The 11417-nt window shown below is 44.0% G+C and overlaps 1 protein-coding gene across 1 annotated transcript in view; it reads right to left on the reverse strand.

The window, feature by feature from the left end:
- The window catches only part of SEMA4C (semaphorin 4C), a 45689-nt gene extending 40053 nt beyond the window's left edge, over positions 1-5636 (reverse strand). Inside the window, exon 1 of the mRNA XM_077469552.1 lies at positions 5318-5636. The gene's annotated coding sequence lies outside the window, so the exon portion shown is untranslated. The remainder of the gene's footprint in view (positions 1-5317) is intronic.
- Between the last annotated feature and the right edge of the window lie 5781 nt (positions 5637-11417).

Below are 11417 nucleotides of genomic sequence, written 5' to 3' on the forward strand. Positions count from 1 at the left end.
GTAATTATACATACATACACACACACACACACACACACACACACACACACACATATATAAGAAGTCAATCAGTAGATTGAACTCTAGACAACCAGCCTGCCCATACGTCTGGTTCCTGCTGAACTGGACAAATTTACATGTATGGCCGCCTTTACTCAGCATTGTAGAAACCGAAATGCACCCTACACCAATATAGCACCAGCTCAGCTGCAAGAATTGAATGCCAATTTTACCGCGAGGAACACACACTGGCCACAAAGCCCTCCCTGGGAGAGGACAAGCGTACTTCCTCCATAAGAATGTCTCTCACAACAGTATGGAATCTAACATGAGACCTTCAAAAGTGACGTCAGCAGAAGGATTCAGGCAGCAGATGACAGAGGCACACACCCCGAGTCCAGCATCCGATCGGTTTATTAGAACTATCAGAGCACAGGATGTGTTGTAGAACTGTAATAGAGGCAAGCGGCATATCACAAATCCTCAGTGCATACTACATGCTTTACAGAATAGGCAGGCATTGCTCCAAGTTGTATTTGTAACATGGGCAATTTCTTAATGTAGTTTCAACATTTTGAAATTATAACTGGCACACTACTGTAGTTTTTGGCTAGACATTATCTTTGCAAAAGTAATTTTGGAAATCCCCAGGATATAGTGAACCCAGAAGTGAAGATTTATATTTTCTATTTCACACAATGGCTGGGGATTTTCTGTACAAACATGTTCCTTCAGGGAAAACCTTCCAAAATGTCTCCCTGTAGACGAAGATTTCTAGGGTTCTCACGAGACAGCGTGCAGACAGCTCAGGCGCTAGAGAAACCGATAACGAGGGAGATATTTGGCTCTACACTGAGAGCTGAGCGATCAAAGACCACTGATCGCTTAGCTCTGTTAAGAACACAAAAGGTGCGACTGTCAGTCTCTGGCTCTCTGCTCTAGCCCCTCCAGTGCTCACTGGAGCGCCAGGCTGTGAGGCGGGTGGGAGCAGCTCAGACTGACATCAGCTGGCTTTAGCTCACTGACAGCTAAATAAGGATCACAGGCGTGCAGAACTAAGTGCACCCCTGTGACCCGCAAGAGAAGTATGGCCAAAGCCCTTTTATACATACTTCTCTTTTAAATACCAGGGCAAAAACTTGTGAACACCAACCTGATAGTACTGCCTGCCAAGGTGGCAAGAACTGAATTAGAAATCCTTTGCCAGATAAAGACAGCTCACGTGTATGTTTTTAAACTGTATTTAGTTATTTTTCAGGAGTTCAGCTTTAAGAGCTGAATAATGGAGCTGTTGGCAATTCCCTGTGCACAAACCAGTTCTGCAAGGGCTGTGTAAGCCAAGTAAATCAATAATTACTGTGGAAGAAATGGGAAGAAAAAAAAAAAAAAAAAAAAGCATTCTGGTTCACAAGAAAATGCAGAGCCACGCAACAGAAGCTTCACAGCAAGTAGAGGAGCACAGGTTATGTACACTTAAAAAAAATAAAAAATAATTACTAATAAAATTTCAACTATTACCCAAAACAACCATCTAAAAGGTTAACGCCTGGCAGCTTTCTATGGGTAGCAGCTGCACTCCTGCTTCTGTTGTCATAGAATAGGGCTATACAGGATCCAGCAAGGCACAATTTGGGCTCTAACAGACAGACAGCATATTCAAACACTGGCACAGCAGCAATGAACCAAAAAAACAATCAGGCAATGTGGAAATTTTCAGCCAGATCCACATTGTAACTTGTCCTGTTCACCAAAATGAGCAGTACATTATGAATTCCCGAGCAACACAAATTCTAAAAAAAATGTACGTATCTGGTCTTCAAGTTCTTTTGAGGGTCTGATTGCTTAAAACGCCAACAAGCAGGATCCCTTTGCATCAATAGGTTTAGAACCAGCCACACTGCAGATTCAGAACAAAACGGTGGCATGGCAATTGGCCCCATAGATCAGGTCATTGATCAACCTTCATGCGATTCATAAGATGTACATTAGTAACATACACCAAGAGGTCCTCCAGGAAGCAGCATGTCAGCAATCAATACAAAGTACCCAACCCAAGCTGGTCATTCAGGCACTCCGGGATAGTGGACTGCTAGCTAAGATTTACTGACAAGCTACAATAATTCTTCCAACCACAAAAAACAAAAAAAAAACACCCAGTATATCCCAAGAGCAAACAATTTCCATGGAATCATCTCACGTCTGCCATTAAAAGGTATTCTTTTAAATGAAAAAGCATATCTTCCTGTACACATTTCATGCAGAATAAAAGCCTGCTTCCTACTGACAGTAATCTGATGCTTCCAATCAATACATGGGAGTGTTCCCTGCATTGATCTGGTAAGGGATCTATGCTGGTTACTTATGTGAATAGATTTCAGCAAGATCACAGAGGACTACATCCGATTCCATATATTACAAGGAGCCAATGCAGTGTGCATTTCTTACATGTCACCAGTGTACTTTATTAGTAAACTAAGTAACACAGTTGTACACAATTATCTGTAAATAAAAAATATTGTTACATTATTGTTTCTTCTTTATTTATTTTTTTAATGATTTTTGTTCTTTTCATCTTACTGACATGCAATCTAAAAAAAAAAAAAATTATGTGTGTGTAATATATATATATATATATATATATATATATATATATATATATATATATATATATATATATATATATATATATATATATATATATACATATACATATATATACATATATACATACACATACATATATACATACACACACACACACACACACACACTAAATCCGAAACACTATTACCAAAACTGCACTACCATCATACTCTAGACATGGGCTTTCATAAGAGTGAATCAAAGATGCGGCAAGCTTTATTTAATTTTTATTTTTAAACACACCACACCTAAAATGCTCAGGTGTGAACAGGGCCTTAGGCCCAATTCCCACCTGAGTGTTTTCTAGCTCGAAGCTACAACTCTTATCCTAAATCCAATGTATTTCAATGGTGCTTGTTCATACATATAAGTGCTCAAACGCCTGTAGCTTGAGGCCAGAAGCTACATGAGCTCCTTAAGTGGTTGTAGAGGCTCTTTTAAAGCAGGAAGGTCTCCAGTGTCTCTCCTTCCTCACTGGCTGAGACAGCAGCAGTAGCCATTGGACCTCACTATGGTCATTCACAGCCAGTGAGCCAATGAGGAGAGAGCAGTGGGAACAGACACATGGAGCAGAGGCTCAGGAAGCTTGCTATGGGGGTACTTGGCATGAGCTCAGAGTGCCGGCGGGGACCCTAGAAGTAGTGGATTGTGAATGCTCTGTGCAAAACCATTACACAGAGCAGGCAAATATGACAAAAAGGAAAAAAAATAAAAAAATAAACATAATTACATTTATGAACCTTTAAAGCGATTGTATCCTCTGCTTGGTGGATTTTTACCTACAGGTAAGCCTATAATAAGTCTTACCTGTGAATATCTTCTAAAACTGCTTGTTTAAAAGGAGATATTTGCCTTGCATGCAGCCGCTGACATCAGTGGCACATGCCCTCTGAAGCTCTGGTGGATCATGCCAGAAATTCAGAGCTCCTTGTCGGAATGGAGGACTTCCGTGCATGCCACTCACAGCGCCAGAGCTGCGAACCCAGAAGAAGAACGCAGAGGGAACGTGTCAACTCCCTTAGCGGTGACCAGGAGGCAGTGCTGACTCTTTGTTCCAAGGTAAGTACTTCAAAATGAGATAGTATGCAATGCACACTAGCTCATTATGCCTTTGCCTTACAGTAAGGATATGCAATTAGAGGAGCTCCAGCTGTTGTAGAACTACAAGTCCCATAAGGCATAGCAAGACTAACAGCCACAGGCATGACACCCAGAGGCATGATGGGACTTGTAGTTTTGCAACAGCTAGAGGTCCGCCAATTGCATATCCCTGCCTTACAGGTTTTTTTTTGCTCAGGGCATACAGCCACTTTAATATCACTTAAGGCAGATTTCTGCATTTTGGGCCCCATAGGAATATCTGAAAATGCTCAAATCTGCCAATTTTTTTTGTGTTTTTTGGAGGCGAGACACATATCAGGCATTTGTTTTTTTTTTATTATTTATTTATTTATTAAACCTGTAATAACTGCTCTCCTTCACCTTGTGTTTTTCATTGGCTAAAGCAAAAACATCCGAAGCTTGATAATGCATGTAAAACACTTATATAAAGATGCCTCAAAATCTCAGGTGCGAATGATGCAGCTTTTACTGTACAGAATTTCTATAAAATGCACAAAAAATAAAAAAATAAAGAAGGAGGGGGGGGGGGGGGGGAAGCATATAACCATCACCCAGCAGTTTGTACAAAATGGCAACTAGAAATCCCAGCAGCCCTGGATGGAACGTAGATGTGGGGAAAACCCATGGTGCCTGTGAAGCGGAATCCCAGTGCGAACGGACGCAGAGGGCTTTACAGGAGCCATGGAAAAATAGAGAAGACTAAAGGCAGACTGCAGCTAATGTGAGCTTGTAGACGGGCAGAAGATGAATGAACACATCCCATTTTCTGATCATGTGGGATCAGGTTCTCCAGGTGGCCCCAGGCCTGCCCCAGACTCCACCACTACTTCTAAAGGAAGAAGTAATGATCATCAGATGGGAGAAGAGCTGGACCCACCAATATTTGGTGACTGGTAACAGATGCCAGATCTGGGGGGTGGCTGACCGGCGTAATTTTAAGGGCAATGCCCCAACACAGCCGGTCCATCTGGAAAATGAGTTTACATGATATGTCATAGAAATGAGATTAGCAGTACTGTCTCTGCCCTCCAGCTGCTGGCCTAGGCCTGGTGCCTGCAATTGTCTAATGCATCTCCCTAAGTAAATCCTCCCTGGGATGTGCAGAGGTCAGGGAAGGGAGGAGAGCCTTCTGTCTACACATAGGAGGACCTCATTCATGGAGCTGCCATCGATACATGGAGGAGGAGATCTTCTATTGCAGTTGCACACAAGGCAATGACAGAGGAGATTACACATCAGCTGATCAGGTTGCAAATCTGAGCTGTAGGTGAGGGTGCCCAGTGCAGGGCTTATGGGGGGGGCAATGGGAAGCAGCACCCTGAGCTGTCCCTGCACATCCCCTCCCTTCTTATACACACACACACACACACACACACACACACACACACACACGTGCAGACCCCCTCCTCTACACACAGCCTCCCCTCCCCCTCTACACTATATACAAACCTCCCCCTCCTCCTCTTTACACTGTCCAGACTTCTGCAAGTCAGCAAGAAATCCCTTCCCCCCACACAACACACCGAGAACATCGCACGATCTGATCGCTCACCTGCTCCCAGTGATCACCAAAGCTCCGATTTACTTCTTCTATCCCGTTCCCTGTTCTGATTGTAGAGATGACCACCGACAACACACACACCTAGCGATCAGGCTGCAGCTATAGAGTGGAGATCCTTAGAATGCGATCCCTTCCAGGGGCTCCTCTATTACATGCAATCAGCTCCAGGTGCAGGAAGGTCCAGTGTAGGCAAGTATGCAATCGGCACCAGATGAACAAAGTCCTCAGCTCGCCTGTGTCTGCATCCCTGTGCACTCCGATCTCTCCGCACTCATCGCCGTCCTCAATACTCTTCTCATCTTTCAATTGCCAGTTTTCCTCCCCCTGTCCCCGCCCCGTTCCTTGTGACGTCACAGAGGGGGGTGGGGTGGAGCTGTGATGGAGGAGGGTTGTCCCTCCTCTCCTAAGGCAGCATTATAATGTGTCTATTGTCCTAGAGGAGGGACACAGATCCCCGGGATCCCACACATCTCATGTACACCAAATATCCCTTCTCACACAGTCTGCACGGTGTTCTTAGATCTTCATGTCACATCTTACTATGATATAGTGAAGTAGAATGACAAGCATTTCAGAAGTGCCAAAGGGGGCTATTTACTAAAAATGGACACTTCAAAATCTGGTGCAACTCTTCATAGAAGCCAATCAGCTTCCAGGTTATATTGCCAAAGCTTCATTACACAAGCTGAAGTTAGAAGCTGATTGGCTACCATGTGCAGCTGCACCAAGTTCTGCGTGAACCAGTTTTAGTAAATCTCCAAAGTCTCTTATTGACAATGACATGAAGTTTATGCAAAGAGCCAATATTTACAGTGTTGGTCCTTCTTATTCAAGACCTCTCAAATCCCCCCACCCATGATACATAGCTCCCAACTGTCCCTGATTTGGAGGGACTGTCCCTGATTTGGATCAATGTCCCTCTTTCCTCATTTGTCCCTCATTTTGGTCTGATCTTTAGAGTAGATAATAAAATGCACTTTTTATCTATCAAAAAGTGTTTTCCAGCCCTAAACCTTTCATCTCATTTCTAAATTGCTGCATTTGTAAATTCCAAAAGCCAATAAAAAGGAATAGTAGTGGTAAAAAAGAACTTGTGGGTTTAACCAATCATGTTTTTTTATATATACAATTTTCCTTTAAGGGGCGTGACAAGGGGTGTGTCCTATGCCTGAATACTTTTGCTGATAGGTGTCCCTTCTTACCATCTCAAAAAGTTGGGCGGTGTGCATGATGTCATCAACTTTTGGGACACATCCTGACTGATGGCCGCCCATTCTTCCATAATCAATGATTGGCATTTGGCAGTATTTTTTTTTTTTCATTTTGATCTGCCTCTTGAGGATTGATCACAAATTCTTAATGGGATTAAACTCTTCTGCTCCAGAAGGTGTACCCTCTTTCATGACCAGGCCATTTTTTGCGCTACTTTAACCACTTAAAGCAGAGTTCCAAAAAAAAAAAAAGTCAGCAGCTACAAATACTGCAGCTGCTGACTTTTAATAATTGGACACTTGCCTGTTCCCACGGTCCAGCGATGCAGGGGAACGAAGCCCTGCTCATCTCTTCCTCCTCTCTGCAGTGCCGGCATTGTTACTGTGGGCAACCGGCTGTAGTTTCACAGCTGGGCACGCACTACGCATGCGCGAGCCACGCTGTGCAATGTGATTGGCCGGGCAATCATCTGGGACCTGTGATGTGTCCCAGATGATTGCAAAGAGGGAGGGGGGAGAGGTGACTTTACTTCCGGCACCATGGAGGAAGTGGGAGCTGGAACCTTCTAAAAAGAGGGTTTCCGCTCCCCCCCCCAAAAAAAAATGACATACCAAATGTGGCATGTCAGGGGGGTCACCTTCCCTTAAAGCGGAAGTTCAATTTTTGGGTGGCACTCCTGTTTAAGGACCGAAAGGATTTACCCCTTAATGACAGGCCATTTTTTGCGATACGGCACTGTGTCGGTTTAACGGACAATTGCGTGGTCATGCGAAGCTGTGCCCAAATAAAATTGATCCCCCTTTTTTTCCCACAAATAGAGCTTTCTTTTGGTGGTATTTGATCACCTCTGCGTTTTTTATTTTTTGCGCTATAAACAAAAAAAGACCGACAATTTTGAAAAAAATAAAATAAAATATTTTTTACTTTTTGCTATAATAAATAATGGCAATTAAAAAAAAAATTCTTCATCAGTTTAGGCCAATGTATTCTTCTACATATTTTTGGTTAAAAAAAATTGTAAGAAGCGTATATCGATTGGTTTACACAAAAGTTATAGCGTTTACAAAATAGGGGATAGGTTTTATTATTTAAAAAAAATTTTTTTTTTTTTTTACTACTAATGGATTACTAGTGCATTTTTATAGCACCGATCGCTGTATAAATGTCACTGGTTCCAAAAAAGTGTCAAAAGTGTCTGATCTGTCTGCTGCTTTTTTGGAGCCAGTGACATGTATACGGCAATCAGTGCTATAAAAATGCTATGATTACTGTATAAATGTCACTGGCAGAGAAGGGGTTAACACTAGGGGGTGATTAAGGGTTTAAGCGGTCGGAAATTCCGACGGAAAATATCCGATCGGACCGTGTTGTCGGATATTCCGACTGTGTGTGGGCTCCATCTGACTTTTTCCGTCAGAATGTCTGACCAACAAAGTTTGAAAGCTGGATATAAAATTTTGTGTATGCAACACCAGTTTCGGACAAAATCCGTCTGAAAAAATCAGACGGATTTTGTTGTCGGAATGTCCGATCATGTGTACAAGTGCTTAGTGTTCCCTAGAGAGGTGTTTCTATGCCCTTGTACACACGGTCGGAGATTCCGTCGGAATGTGTCCGATCGGAGCCGTTTGTTGGATATTCCGACTGTGTGTGGTATGCATCGGACTGTTTCCGTCAGAATATCCGTCAGACCAAATTTTCCAACTTGCTGGTAATATTTTCCGACAAACTGCTCCGATCGGACATACTCCGGTCATGTGTAGAGAATTCCGATCGGACAAAGTGCCACACATGCTCAGATCAAATTCCTACATCAAAGCTATTGGCTACTAGCGTGAACGTAGTCCCATTGTAACGAAATTACGTCATCACGTTCTGAAAGATCGGATTTTCTGACAACTTTGTCCGGCCGTGTGTATGCAACAGTTTCGGACAAAATCCGTCGGACAAAATCCAACGGATTTGGTTGTCGGAATGTCTGACCGTGTGTACAAGGGCTAACTGTGGGGGCAGTGTACTGACTAGAGGAGAGAGATCGCTGTTCCAGACCACTAGGAACAGCAGATCTCTCTCTACTCCCCTGTCATATACTACGATTTTAGACAGAAGCTAATTGAGGAAGTAAAGGCAAATTTTTTTTTTAATAAAAAGCACACCCTGCAAGGGAAAGGCATACTATCATAGCATACTAGCTCATTATGAATAACTTACCTGAGAACGAAGCCCCCGAAGCGGTCCTCCGTCTTCCTCTTCGCTGCTGCCATGGATCCCGGAGCAACTTCCGGGTCTCGCGGCTCCGGCGATGTGATTCACCGGAGCCGCGATGACGTCACTCCCGCGCATACACACAGGAGCTGACACTCACGGCCTGCCCCAGTGCGCCTGTGCACTGCTGTCTATGGGTAAATATCTCCTAAACCGTATAGGTTTAGGAGATATTTCTTGGACCTACAGGTAGGTCTTACCTGTAGGTCAAAGTTGGTTGTAAGGGTTTACAACCACTTTAACCTACCAGCATGTCTTTGGATTGTGGGAGGAAACCAGAGTACATGCAAACTCCAGGCAGAAGGTGTCATGGTTGGGATTTGAACCAGTGACCCTTTGTACTTGTGGGTGAGAGTGCTAACCACTACACTCTTTTTCTTTTTTTTACTAGTAATGGAGGCAATCAATGATTTTTAGTGGGACTGTGAGATTGCGGCAGACACATCTGATAATCGACACTAAGTGACACTTTTTGGGGACCAGTGGCACAACAATACAGTGATCAGTTCTAAAAAAAATAATAATAAAAAAAGCACTATCACTGTACTAATGACACTGGCAGGGAAGCGGTTAACATCAGTGACGATCAAAGGGTTAAATATGTTCCCTGTGAGTGCTTGCTTACTGTGTGTGTGGGTGTGTGTATGTGTGTGTGTGTGTGTGTGTGGGTGTGGGTGGGGGGAGGGGGGATTTGACTAGGGGAAGAAAGATATCTGTGTTCCTGCTTAGCAGAAACACCAGATCTCCATCTTCCCCTCTGATAGAACTGTGATCTGCCTTGTTTTACGTAGGCAGACCGGCATTCTGTCTGCCTCGGGAACAATTGGCGGATCCCGGCAGGCTACAGACAGTGGGGCTGGATGCTGCCCCTGTGCCTCCCAGGTGCACTGAAATGCCAGAATTGGGCACACAGGGGCGAGATGCCACGTGTGCAAAGGGTACTAAGTGGTGTGGCTGCAGCTTTAGGAGAAAAGTTTTTTTTTTTGTTTTTTTTTACCGAACTTCATCTTTAAAGCGGTTGTATACTCTTTTTTTTTTTTTCACTTTTACTTACAGGTAAGCATATAATAAGGCTTACCTGTAGGTAAAAAAATATCTCCTAAACCTGTATGGTTTAGGAGATATTCCCCTCGCAATGAGCCGCTGATTGCCATTGTATGAAAAAAAAAAAAATTCTGCGGGTTTATTCCCACTTTAAATCTTTTTATATAGCCACTAAAAGGTATTGCTTTAACAACTCTTTTGCATGTCTGCTCTACCTTTGTATTTACAAATATTTGTATTAAATTGCCAACTGTTGATCTCAAAAGACAAACTAAAAGATCAGCACTTCATAATGCTAGCTTTCCCATATGAATGCCTTCAGGGGATAGATGGCAATGATATAGATGGCGTCTATCCATAGGCAAGCTGTGATCAGACACAGGCTGTCATATGGCTGTAGATACATTGAAGAGATTTCACTAAAGCTGGCCATACACTGGTAGAACGTTTGTACAAAACATCTCGGCAGTACATTTCATGATGCTAACAAACACTTGACGAATGTCATTTGAAAGTATGTTGGAATTGCCCAAAAGAAAACCACATACAATATTATGCCCTGTACACACGGTCGGAAATTCCAATGGAAAAGGTCAGATCGGATTATGTTGTTGGAAAATCCGATTGTGTGTGGGCTCTATCGGACTTTTTCCGATAGAGCCCACAGTGTTGTGTTAGGAAGGCGAATAAATCACTTTCCTAACACTGACCCGCCTCTCAACTAATCAAGTGCTCGGGTCTGGTTACCTGTCACCTGATTGGCTGAACGTCTGATATAGAGGACCGGTGTCTTGTCAAATAACGTCCTCCATCCGATAGTGTCCGCTGCATACTGCGCATGCGCAGTACACAGCAACACAGATTCCGAAAATTGCAGAGGATGAATAGCGCCTGCGCCATGAGTCCAGGTTCTATCCCCACTATCCAAGTGGACATAGAGTAGGAATAAAAAAGAGCCGAGCGCAGCGAGGCCGAGCCCGAAGCGTGGCTAGCGAAGCTCACCCGCGAGGGGCCCTCTAATATTCACAACCCTATGACCGCTAGGATGGTGGGGCTACCACCTCCACTCACGGCGCAGGCGCCGTTCAGCTTCGGAGATTTTCCGAAGCTTCGTCTGCTCCGTACTGCGCATGCGCAGTATGGACCGGACACTATTTGATGGCCGGACACTATACGGCAGAACACCGGAGACACTGAGGAGTGTGGATGTAGAGAACACCCCCGTGTTCTGCTGCGAGACAGGTAAGTTCTAACTCCCGGGCGATGCACACTGGCAGCAATTGATGAGACACAGTAGGGGCAATTTATGGGGCCCACTGGCAGAAATTGATGGGTACAGTAGCTGCATTTGATGGCACAGTGGTGGCAATTTATGGGTACAGTGGCTGCGTTTGATGGAACAGTGGCTGCGCTTGATGGGCACAGTGGCTGCGTTTGGTGGCACAGTGGCAGTGTTTGATGGCACAGTGGCTGCGTTTGATGGGCACAGTGGCTGCGTTTGATGGGCACAGTGGCTGCGTTTGATGGGCACAGTAGCTGTGTTTGATGACCACAGTGGCTGCAATTAATG

This window comes from Lithobates pipiens, unplaced genomic scaffold (assembly GCF_037356315.1).
Source record: "Lithobates pipiens isolate NorthernLeopardFrog02 unplaced genomic scaffold, aLitPip1_a1.2 Scaffold_8, whole genome shotgun sequence".
Classification (NCBI taxonomy): Eukaryota; Metazoa; Chordata; class Amphibia; order Anura; family Ranidae; genus Lithobates; species Lithobates pipiens.